The sequence below is a fragment of the Epinephelus moara genome, chromosome 15, assembly GCF_006386435.1.
Source record: "Epinephelus moara isolate mb chromosome 15, YSFRI_EMoa_1.0, whole genome shotgun sequence".
Classification (NCBI taxonomy): Eukaryota; Metazoa; Chordata; class Actinopteri; order Perciformes; family Serranidae; genus Epinephelus; species Epinephelus moara.
In genome coordinates, this window is record NC_065520.1 from 13,795,147 (window position 1) to 13,811,812 (window position 16,666).

General features: G+C 43.4%; 1 protein-coding gene across 14 annotated transcripts in view; it reads right to left on the minus strand.

The window, feature by feature from the left end:
- Positions 1-5,127, minus strand: part of mbnl2 (muscleblind-like splicing regulator 2) — a 61,676-nt gene extending 56,549 nt beyond the window's left edge. For 4 of the 14 annotated variants that reach the window (XM_050063069.1, XM_050063068.1, XM_050063066.1 and 1 more), the window contains exon 1: positions 4,869-5,115. The gene's annotated coding sequence lies outside the window, so the exon portion shown is untranslated. Of the gene's footprint in view, positions 1-522; positions 770-1,482; positions 1,796-4,868 lie in introns of those variants that run through there. The other 10 variants (XM_050063067.1, XM_050063062.1, XM_050063064.1 and 7 more) reach the window with 6 other exon arrangements.
- Positions 5,128-16,666: the final 11,539 nt, after the last annotated feature.

Genomic DNA, 16,666 nt, shown 5'->3' on the forward strand with positions numbered 1-16,666 from the left:
GCTTATGATATGGGACTGGACTCTCCTCTCCTGACCAGTGGCCTGATTTGTAGCACAGAACAGACGATGCACTGTTTCCATCAAGTGTGTATAAGGACAGATCTGTATCTGGGATGGATGTCAACCCCTGCACTCTGTAAATGGACTTGTTTACTGTGTAAGTGTTCTTGTCTACTCCCTGCCTCGCCACAGGACTCGAGCAAGTCATCAGCTAATTACAGTATAGTTGGCAGCCAGAGGTGAACACTGCCGTTCAGATAAACATGATGATTAACAGGATACCCAAGCTCACTTGATCGAGAAGGCTGAGGTGAAAATTGCACTGTGCCTACTGTAAAGCTGCTGTTTTCCATAACTTGCACTGACTTCATACAGCCTAAAATCGAGGATGGAAAATACCTCGTTAGATTAAAGCTCTCATACGTTGAAATATTAAGCGAAACACATCAAATGAATTGAAATCTTAAGCCTTCAAATTACAGCACTTGAAAACATAAGAGCCGAATGATTCAGCAAACTCACCCCTGTGTCACAGAGCAATCAGACTCCCTCTTTCAAGCAGGAGATGTCTGAAAACGCTACCGACCACTAAATCCTTTTTAATACCATCTTGAGGTGCAATTTGCATGAGAGTCAATTCAGAGAAAGGGGATTTCTGGCTGACGGGGTCTTGCAGTGAGGACTTGTCTGAGACTTATCCCATTCTTTGCTCAACAGGAAGGGCTGAACTGATGTTCCATTTTAGAAAACACCCACTTCCCCTTGATCCACGGCCAGATGTATGACACCACCCTGGCCTTTTCCATGCGGCCGATGATGTCCACTGCTTGGCTGCTCCAGGCCCAGCGTCTAAATCTAAATCTAGACAGGCAGCGGAAAGCGAGGGACACGTCAACCGTGCCTTGTCTAACTCAAAAGGTTAATTATGATGCGCGCCTTATTAGAACTGTGAAGTTCCAGCTATTTGTGTCCACATACAACACGAGACCCTGTCCTGAGCAAACAATCTTTGCCCTTGTTATTTGGAGAATTTGCACACCACGAGTTACGAGGCAAAACTTTGTGAGAGCCACACAATGCGAGCAGTGACAGGGCAGATGCCACACAACGCGACAGGCTTTTCTCTAGAGAGTGAAAAATATGGAGCCCATGTGGCAAAAAAGAAAAAGAGCGTCTGACATTTGCACTGAGAGAGGGGCAAGTCAACTGCTGTGATAATGCCTCTCCCTCAGGAGGCGAAAGAGAAAGTCCATTACAGTGCTGGAAACTGCAATACGGGTAGTTACTGCGTGGCTGCGAGCTCCCACTACTCCTGTGCATTTATCCCACACACACCATATTTCCTTCCCCTCTCTTCCCCTCGCACAGATAAAACATTCCCCTCTCCTCCCTCCCCACCCAGACTGGTATGCAGCACACTGCAGCAAAACTCCTGAAAAAAATCTTTGAGGAAAAAAAGCCAATATGACGGTTCTTTCCCACCTCGTTCCACTCGGGTCCCGGAGCTCTGCTGCGTGCCTCCGTGTGTCTGCTGTCCCGAACATAGGAGGCACCCGGTGCTTCTGTGACACTGAGCTACAGCACAGTTTTCCCTTCAGCCTCAGCGACTGGAGTTAATGACCATGTGAACTGTTGTCATTCCTCGCCAGCTGCCGAGTGCTGCAGCCGGAGGTCCATGCCTAGACAGGGATTTTCTCTCGATGTCTCTCTCTCTCTCTTTCTCTCTCAGCGACGGAGCAAGCGAGCGAGGCAGGCAGGCAGGAAGCAGAAGAGTGTCTACTCCAACTATCTGGCTGAAACACTTCCAGCCAACCCCCCACCACCACCACCACCACCAGCACCACACACCCCTAAAGCCAGCCCCTTCCTGCCCACCAGCCTGTGGCAAGGCCCTGCCCCTTAACAGCTCCAGCCAATAAAAGGAGAGCTCCTCTGAATCGCAGCTTTCTGAGCCTGTCGATTGCAGACTAAGTGATAGGGCGAAAACTGTGCTTACAGTAACATCCTCTGAATGCTGATCTTGGGGAGGTATTTCCCCAATTTCATGCCTACATTATTTATCTTTTTCAATCCGACCCCAATCAGCGCCACCTGAAAATACAAGAACAGAATCCAGACTCGTGCAACACAGCAATGCACATACGCAATAATCAAAGAGTTGCTGCAGTCGCATATAAAGACCAGCCTTGTCCTTGTCTATGTTCTATCATCACATTTAACACCATCCCCCCAGGAAACAGGAGCACCACACCTCCTCCCCCTCCTCTCCTCTACCTCCCCTCAGCATCCGTCCTCTAAACTCATTCACTCCACCATCCAGACACTCCTCTCCCCCCCCTTCCTCTCACATCCCTCACCTGTATGCCCCCCCCCCTTTTTCTCAAAGCACTCTGTCCTCTGTTTCAGTCAAATTCTTTAAATGTACCCGACTGGAAAATTGCACAGTGGTGAACATTTCTGTGATTGTTATTGCATCAGAATTGTGGCTGGGATTGAAAGTCTTGGTCTGTCTCCTCCCCTCCACCCGGCTGATGACATGCTGGTTGGCATCATATGAGCCGTGAAACCGGAGCGTCACAGAACTGATGAGTCAGAGATCCAGCTTCATGACTTTTCGATCCAGATTCAATAGAACAGCTGTACCGTCTATCTCTGTGTCTCTCTCTCTCTGCCTCTGTCTCATACAAAGGCTGTGAATGACGCGGCAGCCTGGGCGTTTCGTTGACATCAATGAGGCTAAACATGCTTTACAGTTCAATGATAAACAAACCTATTTGCTGTCTGATTACGCTTTAATAGCTATATATAATCTGATCTCACAGGAAATAGGTTTGTCAAATGGTTTAGGGGGGATTAATCCCTTGAGCATGAGAAACTGTCCACCTCAGCAAATGGCAACGAATACTGACGTCATCGTAGGCATCAGAGCACCTGTAATGAAATAACACAGACAAGCGCTCTGCCATTATACGAAGAGGAAGGCGGGGGATGTCAGGCTTTGTCAGGAGCAAAAGTGTCACCTTACACCTTTGAATGAAGTCACACTCTCATACACACAGATGCAGCACACTGAAAGAGCTAGACGGCAGCAATACCGCAGAAACTTCACTGTAACGTCAAACAACTCAATCTGTTATCATTCATCCACAACAACAGCACTTGGACCAGGCCCGGCTGCTTCATCACTGCTGATAGATGAAGCTTATCAATGTCTCATTTGGCTGCAAACGACTCCTCAATAACCACATTACTGAATAACTGTCAGTAAATGCACAACAAGGCTGCTCGTAGCTAATTTCCAGCGGCAGACCTCAGATAGCCTACCTTCTAAATAGATTCGTCCGACAGGAAAACAAACAAAAGCCTGGCAGACAAACAAGCCGAGCCACTTCCTTCCCGCGCCGTATCCCCTCCCCTCTTATTATCCCTGTCCTGTTTGACCCCGGACGGCTTGGCTCGCTCACACACAACCAGATTTAGGATTCTGCAGCCCAAAGCGGCTTCATTTTCAAAAAACAAAAGGAGTATTCCGACACAATGGCTAATTACATCAAATGAAGATTGATGGGTTTAAAATGCTCCGCGGTACAGAATACAGTATTCTGTGGTGGTGCTGCTGGGTAGCTGGAAAAAAAAGCAGGGCTTAGAAATAGGGCACCAAAGACGGATCAATGAAAAGGCAGCTGTCTTTTTCTATTATTAGCCGTAATCAAATATCAAGCGGCAGAGAGTTGTGCTTCCTTCCGCTTGAAACCCATTCTGGTAAGTCTGTCACACGAGTCCACACGAGGATGGACAATACACAAGTGCCTGGTGAATGTGTAGGCGAAGATGAACCAGGAAGTACTGGATTCTCTACGTTAATATTCCTGCTGGATTGAGATAGGGTTGGGTAATATGGAGGAAATCAAATAGCACAATGTTTTTTATTGTAGGGTTGACTTTTAGTGCTTTACAACAGCTAGAACAGTTTGGAAAATTACAGTACTTTACTGTAAACAGCCTTTATCCAATGTAAAAGACGACATTTAGTCTCGTATACTTTGGGATTAAACATTGACCCTGTAAAACATTACAAGCCAACTTTTCATACTGCTGATTAAATAAAGTACATCCCCAACAATCATAGTACGCTGTGGATCGCTACGCCTTACTCAAGTGCACTGTAACAACCTTAATAAACACATTATAACAAGCTAAAGTCATATTGTTATACTGCTACTGATATCCCATAATGCCCCCATTTGTGCAATTACATCCCCAGATTTGCATTTTCACACGGCCCAATTACTGTCCATGACCCAGCAGCTAGCCTGATCCCAACTTATTAACCTTACCCAGGTGTAAAGGTGTAAAGGCTCGTGCTCAGCCAACCTGCAGCAGATTAAAATGTGCCTCCACTTGTGTCTCAGCAGAGCTGCTTTATCGTTTTCATGTGCATCTGGGAGTAATAACACACACTGGGTGCACCCTGTGACGATGGCAGCGTCACTGCTGAATAATGGTGACTGTCTATCATGCTTGGAATCAATAATAAATGAGTTATTATCAACCTGTTCCCGCATTATAGTCAGTCACTGATGACAAATAGCATACAGCAGAAAGCAGCAGAGACACACAGGCACCACTTTTTCCTCTGTAGCTGCTTTCACTTGTTGTCATTAGCCAGAGCAGTGATTGTAAGCTAGCATAGCAACACAGACACCAGCCCATAATGTTTATGATACAGTAGTAGCATCACTGGAAGCATAGTTAGCCTTCTCTACACTCCAGAGAGCTGTTATGTCCACTACACCGCAGTTACAAGTGTGTAAAGAAGAGCCAGAGGCAACGGGTGCTAGCTGCTAAGCTAACTACCTGCAGCTTACCTGATGACGAACCTGTCACATCCAGCCTCCACCAACCGCTACTCAAGAGCGCTATTCCGGTTCTAACGGGGACCAACGGTTCGGAACAAGACGCCAAAAAAACAGTCGTCGACCGAGACTTGACGCTGGTTCCTCCTGAAATCTTCCCAAACTTTTTTCTTGCTTTCAAAATGTGTGTCAGTGAAAGGCAGAAGTGATCTACCACTCGCTACACGCTAGCTCGCTAACTACTTTTAAGGCTAGGGTAGGAAGCAACAAGCGATTTTGACAGTTCGAGGAAATGTTGAATGTGCTTCGGGAGGGGGGTCGCTACTTCACTCCACACATTAATAACGCTTATATTCGCGACTGTTTGACATATTATAAGCTGCCACTTTAAAACAAGTAGTATTAAATTAAAACGTGTTCGTACATAGCGTTCAAATACAACACGGAAATGTACTTCAGTTCGATAAACAGTTCCCACCCCACAGCGGAGTTGGTACAGTCCAGAGGAACCAAGGGGAAAGGGAGGGGGTGCTTGTTACCTAGGAAACAACAGTGAATCTCCCTGGGGGAAAAGATGTGGCCACTGATTTATGAACCAGTGCCTGTCTGTCTGTCAAAATAGGCTCCTATAGGCAAGATAAAAAAAATACAGCTGTTTATTATGAGTTACTGCATTAATTCCCATAAATTCTGACACTTTAATATGTGCAGTAACACCCTCAAAGACATGATTTCCTGGATAAATAGTGAAAATTGCTGTATTTTTTGTTATTATTTTAGTCTGGTGTCACTGATTTGGCTTAAATTTAGCTTATTTTTCCTGATTATACATCTAGATTTCTGCTCTATCAAAACCAATCATCAATTAAACAAAGAATATGTCTAAATTCTTATAACCACTATAATATATATATACGTTACGCTGATGTTTTTACTTATAATTTGTTCTTATTACTATTTCAAAGCTGTCAAAATGAATTTAACTGTTAAAACGACACAAAATACATTTAATTAGTTGGGGTGGGATTTACCGGAGGCCCCATGATACAATATTAAAACCATATTTAGGTCATGATACAATATTATTGCAATTTTAAACATAACTGCAAATTAGATAAGATAAAGATAAAGTTTTCAGTCTGTTCATCTCCCTGTAATCATTTTTATTGCAGCAAAATGTATCTAGTGGACTGAAAATGCACCCAATTATATTATTCTAGTCGGCCACCAAAAGTTGAATTTGTATTTGGAATATTATCCATGTGACAATACAATATTTCCACACAAAAGTATTGCAATACGATGCTGTATCGATTTCTCCCCCTCCCCTGATCAAAGATTCTATCTCAGCACATCGTCACCACTTGATGCTTCGCAGCGGAGCATGCACGTCCCCAGCATTTTGCAGCCTAATTGCATGCAGCTGGCTGGATTTAGCAGTCTGTGACACACAGAGACCCGTTGTCAGCAAGAAGCGCAAACGAGTCAACAAGGAGCAAGTCACAAATATCCCCGGAATGAGCAGAGAGGCACAAATTTAGCCCCACTGACTGCTGCCCACGCCATGCGCTGCCTATTGAGCACATGAACAATGAACATAGCCATCACAGACTGCTCTGTCAGGGCCAAGGGCTGCTCCAGTGGAATGCTACTGGGAATGAAGGCATCACAGTTTGTCAGGACACAGGCCACTGGCGGTGTCAGGGATGAAGACGTTGTTAGGCGGCGTTGGTTTGATGTTAAGTGTAATATTTCATGAGCAGTTGTTTGAAACACAGGCACATATGGGCTCAATTTAATATCCATCATGTTGAAACTCAAAGACGGAGGATCTGGGGTCAGACGGGTGATGGTAACTGCTGACATGTGTTACTAGCTTGTGTCACAACATAATTCATCATGTGACATTTGACACACGGGTGGCGCAGTGCAAGTTAATATTTACTAAACATTATCTCAGGCGGAGCAACAGTAAAGGTCTTAGAGAGAGACAAGAAATTTCTCTCACATGTGTCTTTTAATATTGATGTTATCCCAGTCCATGGAGGGATTACTGAACAGGCCTAATGGACATGAGCCCAAGGCCCCAAAGTGTCAGGGGCCCCTCTGGCCCTCACCTGCAACATGTCACTCAGATTATCACATACCAACCAGGAAGAGACTCAAAATGACTGCAAGAAGATGCAAAGGAACTGCAAAGAGTCACAAAACAACTACAAAAAATAGGAAAATCAACCACAAATAGACACAAAATGACCCGAACAAGATGCGAAGGAACTACAAAGACACACGTGACAACTACAAAAGGGGCAAAACAACCACAAAGAGTAACAATATGACAACAAAGTGACACAAAACAATCAAAAAAGGCACAAATGTACTACAAAAAGACACAAAACAATGAGAAAAAGGTGCAAAACAACCACAAAGACACACAAAATGATCAGAAGAGACACAACATGACAACAAAGACACAAAATGATCAAAAATAGACATATAATGACCTCAGAGACACAATATGACTACAAAGACACACACAACAACTACAAAAAGGGGTAAAACAACTACAAAGAGATATAAAATGACAACAAAGGGACACAAAATGACCAAAAAAGACACAAAATGATCAGAAAAAGAAATAAAATGACCTCATAAAAGACAAAAAACAACTACAAAACTGGCAAAACAGCTACAACGAAAGACAAAATGACAACAAAGGGACATATTATGACCAATAAACGACTTCAAATGACCTCAAAAGAGACACAAAACAACAGCAAAGAAAGACTAAATGACAACAAAGAGACACGAAATTATATAAAAAGGGCACAAAATAACCTCAGAGACACAAAATGACTACAAAGAGACACATAACTACAAAAGGGGCGAAACAACCACAAAGACACACAACATGACAACAGAGAGACACAAAATGAGCTCCAAAAGATGCTAAGGAACTCCAAAGACACACAGATAAAGTACAAAAAGGGGCAAAAAACCCACAAGGGACAGAAATGTGATCAAAAGTAGACACAAAATTACCTCCGAGACACAATATGACGACACATACAAATGACAAAAAGGGGCAAAACAACCACAAAGAGATATAAAATGACAACGAAGAAACACAAACAATCAAAAAAGGCACAAATGTACTACAAAAAGACACAAAACAACTACAAAGCGATATAAAATGTCAACAAAGAGACACAGAATGATCAAAAATAGACACAAAATGACCTCAAAAGAGACACAAAACAACTACAAACGGGGCAAAACAATCACAAAGAGAAACAAATGTCAATGAAGATACACAAAACAATCAAAAAAGGCACAAATTTACAACTAAAAGATGCAAAACAGACCACAGGACACAAATTGATCAGAAAAAGACACAAAATTATCTAAAAAAGAGACACAAAATGTCTACAAAGACACACATAACAATGACAAAAAGGGGCAAAACAACCACAAAGAGTAACAAAATGACAATGAAGACACACAAAACAATCAAAAAAGGCACACATTTGATACGAAAAGACACAAAACAACTACAAAAGGGGGCAAAACAACCCCAAAGAGATATAAAATGATCAGAAAAAGACACAAAATGACCTCCGAGACACAATATGACTACAAAGGGACAGACATAACAACCACAAAGAGAAACAAAATGACAACAAAACGACACAAAACAACTACGAAAGGGGCAAAACAGCAACAAAGTCTGTGTGTCTTACTCCTGTGTTGGAGAGTTGGGCTGGCCTTTTGCATATCAGTGCCCAGGGGTGCACTGTCTCACAATCCACCCATGCCCTAGCCTCCTCATGTTCTCTACAACATCTAATTCAAAAATATCAGAGCAATTTATCTTTGCGTTCCTCTTTTTCTTTTTAATCGCTCCACATGGCATCGAGTTTTCATCTGAATACAAGAAGCAGCGAAGCAAAACACAACACGAGGAGAAAAAACAGTATTTTCAAGACGTAAGTGATTATGAAAAACTGCTCACATAGGTCAAGCTCATCCCCCAAGGCCCAACATATTGATCTCAATGCAGAGGAGGCATTTGTAAAAACGCTGCTGCTGGCATACTTCTCTAAAAGTCCCTGATCGCCCACACACTTGCAAACAAAACACACAAGTGCACACTGGGCTCACTCTCATGAAAACACACATATATATACAGCACAAATATACAAATTCAGCGAGACTTTCTCTTGATTTGACTTGTATGCAATGAAGTTTGAGGTTGATATATTGAGGTGGGCGGCTGTTTTATATAAGACAAAGCAATTTAGCCAAAGGATTGTGTCATCTATATAAAGTTGTACCTGGGAACAGGTGGTGTTATTCTGAAGGACAGACAAATACCTCTCCTGTCACTCACTGGATTCATTTGCATACAAGCACATTTAAAAGACAATGCACTTTTAAGTCGGAATAACATGCTTAGCATCGGTTAAGATGGTTAACATGGATGCAGCATGCATTTCAAAGGAACCAAAGCAGATGCCCGTGTGTGTGTGGTGCTCATTAATGGGTTCTAACTCTACATTTGTTGCAGTTGCAGTCTGTAAAGTGGACCTTGGGATCAACTGAGGGGGCGTCAGGCAGAAAAACAAGCGCAGTATCTACAGAACACCACTGTTAGTTCCTCTCAAACACAGAATGAAGAGATCACAGTAGGAAACAGTTTGCCCCCGCAGATAGAAGACAGCAAACACGCACTCAGACAGGCAAATACGTGGACACATAGACACACACACTCGGGACAAAGCTCTGACTCTGAGGTCCTTCTGCATACGCCCACGCACACCTACACCTACACACAGTGGGCAAAGCTCCCGCGTCAAGGTCAGTATTGATCTTGGAAATCTCTGTACACTAAATGAGAACACACCTGATTATGAAAGCTTTTAACCCAAATGCTTAATGCAGCGCAGGTTTAATGGAAAGAGCTTATGGTCGACACAAAGCTCGGCAGACAGAGAGTGTGTGTGTGTGCGCACTTTCATTGTGGTTTAGTCAATTTGATTGATTGCAGGGAGATCGCATGGGCATTTTACTCCCACCGTGACTTTGATGAGCATTTTACTAATCACAAGGCCCTAAGTAATGATGGATTGAAGATGGTCCCGCTGTCATTAAACAAACTGATCCCCAAATGCGTGTACACTGAAGCGGGAGAGCTTATTCAAAACGCTGAGAGGATCCATTTTGAGGCGGACTCATTTGCCCACTGAGAAAACACTAGTTATGCATCACCATAAATCATCTGCTGCAGCCATTTGTTCATATTGCTTCATCTGCTCCTCCAGGATCCATGTCAGCACAAAGGCAGATTCTGGAGAATCCATTCTTAATCATATGTAAGTCAGTTCCAAAGAAACTGCAAGTGTTTCATAACTTGTCAGTCTGCATATTTTGCAGTCATGGAAGAAGTAATCAGATCCTTTACTCAAGTAAAAGTGACAATACTGCGATAAGAAAAAATACTCTGCCTTTCTGGGAAGGTTTACTCAAGGGTGCTGGCAAGGAGGCTCCGACCGATAGTCGAACCTTGGATTCAGGAGGAGCAATTCCGTCCTGGTTGTAGAACAGTGGACCAGCTCTTTACCCTTGTGGGGATGTTGGAGAGGTCGTGAGTTTGCCCATTCAGTCTACATGTGTTTTGTGGACTTGGAGAAGACTTACGACCACGTCCCTTGGGAAGTCTTGTGGGGGGTATTGCGGAATTAGGGGTCACCGCGGTCACAGACAAGCCATCTGGTTCCTGTATGACCAAAGTGAGAGCTGCATCCACATATTCAGCATAAAGTCAAACACCTTGTCACCGATCCTGTTTGTGATATTGATGGACAGGATCTTGAGGAAGGGGTTCGGTATGGGGACCTCAGAAGTGTGTCTTTTGCAGATGATGTGGTTCTGTTGGCTTCATCACACCTTGACCTCCAGCATGCACTGGGGCAGTTTGCGGCCAAGGTCAGGATGAGAGTCCAAGTCTGAGGCCATGGTTCTCTGCCAGAAAACAGTGGATTGAGGGTAGAAAGGTTTGTCTGCAGTGATGCAGGCGCTATGCTGGACCGTCGTGGTGAAGAGGGAGCTGAGCCGGAAGGCGAAGCTTTCAATTTACTGGTCCATCTACGTCCCAGCCTTCAACTATGGTCATGAGCTCTGGGTAGTGACCGAAACAATGAGATGGTGGACGCAAGCAGCCAAAATGAGTTTCCTCAAGGGTGGCTGGACTCAGCCTTAGAGATAGACACAGACATCTGGAGGGAGCATCCCGTTAAGGGTGTTCTGGGCATGTCCCACTGGTAAGAGTTCCGAGGTAGATCCAGAACACGCTGGAGGGATTTTATGTCTCCTCTGGCCTGGATCACTGATGTCTATCTGGTGTTTGGCACTGGAGCCTACACCTGTCAGCATTTTAAAAACTTTAAATCTTTGGAAGCCCATTACCAATGTGTAGGTACAGAACGTTCGGATCTATAAGCCAAATGCTAACCACACAATCATCTGGATAGATATAAGCTAGCTAATGTCATGCAAACTGAATGCTGACGAAACGCTGACTAATCATCAATAATTACAGTAAGCTATCGGATACCCATATCCTCGAGAAATGGTGGGCTCAGTGTGATGGCGACACATTCCCACCAAGCCCCAGGAACAGACTCTTTTTTAAGGCATGGAAGTACGGCTTCTGGGTCTGTCATGTGATGTCATTGTCCCCCATAGACTTACATCGTGAAAGAGATGTCTGGAAATCGGTGGGTACCTTTTTTCAAGCGTCACAACCCTTTCACCATCGGGAATTAAGCCATTCTGTCCACTAACATTAAGAAGACTTCATAAGACGATGAAATTATTTATATATACCACTGAGCAACTTTCATAGGAATGAACAGAGCCCTGCCTTCAGCACTGTATACAGTTCTCCTCATACATCCATGATTCCCATTCCCTATGTCTTGGTGGGGTGCAGTGACCTTCTGGAGTCTCCGCTTGTTGCCTGGCAACCTCACGGTGAAGACAAAGATTTAGCATAACTCATCATTTCACATTAGTCATCTGATCCATGATCAATATAATCATATTGATTAGTATGGCTTTAAGTGTAGTGAAAATAGCCTACTAATACCTTCCCACCACTGGTTTTCTACATTGATTGAACATACAGTGGCTCATATTTAAAAATTCAACCCTGACACGTAGATCCATAAGATATATAGATGATGGATGCTTCATTTGTGTGAAGTCATTACCAAAATAATGTGTAGATTTTTGAAGATAAAACAAAACATCACTCAGTGTCTCAGAAATATGGGTTTTAATTGGTTGAGGCAGTCTTTTTGTGTCTATGTTCATTAATCGTAGCGTTCTTGGATGGGTACCTCCATAGTAAACTCACAGGAATAATGGCAGGAACTTAAGATAGAACATTAATTTATTTCAGCCCAACAGAATTAGGATTTGCCTCATAAGTGTTTCATAATTTCAAGATCTTGTCCCTCTGCAGAATAAATCCAATAATGAATGGTGACATTTCGAAAAGAAAACAGACTGGCAGTAATTGTGAGAGATGAAAATCTTGGAAATGTCAGGAGAAATAACATATTACCATGACAACACAGCCATTGCCTTGTCAAGGTTGCAGTGCACGGAGTTCAGCTGCAACGAAACACTGGCTGTTGATCTCCATCAGGGATGATTGCAATAAATCCTCTATTTTCTACAACCCATTATTCGACCACTAAAATTGAATTGTTCCCTGAAGTTGCATGACCAAAAATCAATGTCATCCCTCTCTACAGTCCAAAGTGCTTCCAAATACAGTAGAGGTATTTATATTATTCATGAGCCCCAGGTTCACACAAGGCCAGCAGCTCGGCCCAGACTCCTTAATGGCTGAACCGCCCTTCATCATGGCCGAACCCGCCCTGTGATCCAGACTTGGCAGTCACTTAGCCCAGAGGATTGAGGCTCCTTTGAAATATTCAATAATGCATTAAGGATCAGAGAGAAGTCAGCTAATTATGCTCACACACACACACACACACACACACACACACACACTCTCTGTTTCTCTCTTACACACACTGACGCTCATAAACACAGAGTGAAGTTGGAGGTAGTAATTAAGTATTTTGCACTCTGACAAGCTATAATGATGCTGGGGTTTTTATGAATGAAAAATGAGTGTTTGCCCGTGATGACGTGTTTATTCTGTTACTGTCTCCCAGTGTCAAAGACATACTAGTGTATATTTGGTTATGTGTGTATGTGTTTCCCTCCATGTAAAGACAATAATAACCTATCTCAAGGCGACCCATCAGCTTGAAATATTGATGTCTCTGCTGCAAGGCTGCTGGCTGCCGCAGCAGGTTGCAAGGACACTTCCAATGCCTCATAGAGAAGCAGGCAACCCTCTCCATTAGCAAAGATGAGCTGACCTCCCAGACTGGGTAACAAACCGTAGACGTCCCGCCTCTGTCTATGTCTGACCCTGCGACTGTTTTTCTGTCTGGTTCTGTAATTTTCCACTTTAATGAAATAATTATTCAACTTGATAAGAGATTTTTCATGAATATAGTATTAGATAGATTTTTAAATTTCAATCCGTTTCTTTTGAGGCTAAAGGTGCATTCAAGTGTTCTGTAACAAATTGGACATTTGGCATGAGTGATGGGCTAGGCTTTCCTGGAATCACATACACCGATCAGCCAAAACGTTAAAACCACTGACAGGTGACGTGAACAACACTGATCACCTAATGCAATGTTCTGTTGGGTAACCTTGGGTTCTGGCATTGGTGTGGATGCCACCTGACACGCTCCACCCATTTAACCACCAGTGCAGACCAGGCACTCCCCAGTAGCTGTGGCCCCCCAGCAGGACAATGCAACATGCCACACCACAAACATTGCTCAGGAATGGTCCGAGGAACGTGACAAAGAGCTTAAGGCATCGATCGACCTGGCCTCCGAACTCCCCAGATACCCATCTGATCAAACATCTGTGGGACATGCTGGTACCCCACCTCACATTGTACAGGACTCAGAAGATCTGAAGCCAACGACCTGGTGCCAGACACCAAAGGACACCCTCCAGAGGTCCTGTGTCCATGCCTTGACAGGTCAGAGCAGTCCAGTCCGGTCCAAGGAGCACCTACCGTAGATTGGGGGTACCTCAAATGTTCGATCAAGTTGGGATCTGGGGTATTTGGCAAGGTTGCCTTGAGCTCTTTGTCCCGTTCTTGGGGCCATTCCTGAGTAGTTTCTGTGGCGTGGCATGGTGCATTGTCCTGCTGGGGGGCCACTGCCATTGACCAGTGCCATTGCCATGAGGGGGTTTACTTGGTCTGCAACGGTGTTTAGGTGGGCACGTCAAGTAGCATCCACATGAATGCCAGAACCCAAGGTTTCCCAGCAGAACACTGCACTGTAACAAGATGATCAATGTCATTCTCTTCACCCACCAATGGCTTTAGTGTTTTGGCTACAGTGCTTCCATTAACATGCATAGTAAATGTGATCAGTGGCGGAGCAGGTGGGTGATTGGGGGGCCTCTGGGCTCCGGACCCCAAATCTTTTACTCTTTTAAAATACCTTTAACTTGGTATCATTCAGTAAAAAAACTGTATACGCTCATGTTGGTCATCCTACTTTGCTATTCCTTAAATACTAATATAATTAAGTAAATGCTTTCCTCTTGGAGTGTTTAAGACCACAGTTACTTGGCACTGTTGGGGATCCTTTATTTGAATTAGAGCAGCCTTAATTATTATGGCATGGATTCAATTGTAGCAGATGTATCAGCTTCCTTCTGTACTCTACTCCAGCAGTTATTATGGAACTTAATGTCCCAAACATATGGTCAAGTAGGGTCTAATATGCTTACCAACAAAAAGGATACTACCAAAGAAAGAACTACAACTGAAGAAGACATAGTGCTTACAGATTAATCAAGAAAGCCAGGTATTTCAACATATGCTTATACAACTGTTCGTCAGCGATCCGACTAAGATGCACACACAAGGGTTTATATGATATCCTAGAAATTAGCACCCCACACATGACATTACTTCCATATTGTAAGGTGTAGCGTAACTTAAGGCCTTAAAGAACAAAATTTACTATTGCAATGATTAATTAAATTAGTTGGGCACCAGACAAGCAATTAAGCCAGCCAATTAGGGTTCAGGGGAGCAGCCTCGGCCTTATACGCTCCACGCATCACAATAGCAGTTTCAAACAAGTTATTATTTCATATTTTCTTTTCATGAATCAGCATTTTTAAATTCTCAGCAGACGAGGAGTCATATTTTTAAAAGGAGTCGTAAGAAGAAAAGCAAGAAATGGAAGACAGTCTTCATACTTCTGCTTCTTCTTATTTGTTGTTGTTCTTCTTTGTTTGTTTCTTTGCCGCGTCGCCCCGGTCAAAATGGTTGCGCAATGATTGCGCCACATCCAGAGCCCGGTAACTTTACAGGAACCTTCCTCCTACTCCGCCCTCTCAGTGGAGACACGGCGATTGAGAGGGCCAAGTGAGAGGACGTTCCTGTAAAGTTCCTACCCCCCAAATAGCACCAGGAACTTCTTCAGTGGAAACGGGCCTATAGAGTGGTCCAGGGTCAGACATCAGGTGAGCAAAACAAATAATCAAATGATGAAAAATAGTGCATACAGCCTTGTATATGGGGCGCCAGCACTATCCACTACACCACCTACGCCTCTGGATGTGATACCTATACTCATTTCAGTTTACTCTCATCTCATATATATGTGGCACATTCAGGATCATTGAGTCAGGATTTTGGCCTTAATTTTTTACATTTTTCTTGCTTTGGAAGCAGCTTCTAAAACAATATCATAATGCAGATAAAAGTGACATTGATCCCCCACAAATAACAGCCCAGTGATTATTATGTGAGCTGAGAAGAGCAAGAGACACACACACACTCTTATTTCCTGACATTCACATCTTCTCGCTCTGTTTTCCACGCTCCATCCTGCTCACTGGTTCAAACAAGCATCCCAACATCCATTCTGCTGCTAAATGAATTCGCACACGCCATATTTTCTCTGTAATTATCGATTTCTAAGTGGCCTTGCAAGCATCATCAGTCAGAGCCTCCTTCAAGTACGGCAATTATTATATTACTGTAACCATGGTGATTTATTTGCTGTGTGATTTGCAGTGGAAATGTATTTATGGAGGAGAGTGGGCGGAGGATCGGCGAGTGTGTGCTTGTGTGTGAGTGTGTTGGTGCACGAGAAGTGTGCCGGGGGCTGGATCAATCAAAGTCTTTGCTAACACACACACACACACACAAATACACACACACACAAAGAACAATCATATAAGGCTCATACAGAACAAATAATATGTGGGGCAAAAAAGAAATAATTTTTTTCTACCACTGTTTATTAATTTAGATATGGACAAATATTATATAGGCAGATATTTAAAATATTGTGACTTGATTTTTTTGCTAAACTGTCTGTTTTTATTATGTTAAATGATTTGTATCAGTGGCACAAAAGCTGTCATCCACTGAAATCCTTGAACTCTAATAATGGATAGACTGCCCCATCTAGTGGTCATGGATGGTGCCTTCCTTAAACTCAGGTCCTCTACCAGAGGCCTGGGAGTTTGAGTCTGGTGTGGTAGTCCCCTGCTTCTATTGATCTGGTACTAAGTGCCTTTTCCAGCCATTTTTTCTTGATGTTGGACCCTTGTTCAATCTGTCGGTGGTACATGCCATGTAGGGGCTTGTCCGTCCATGATGGTTCATCCACCTC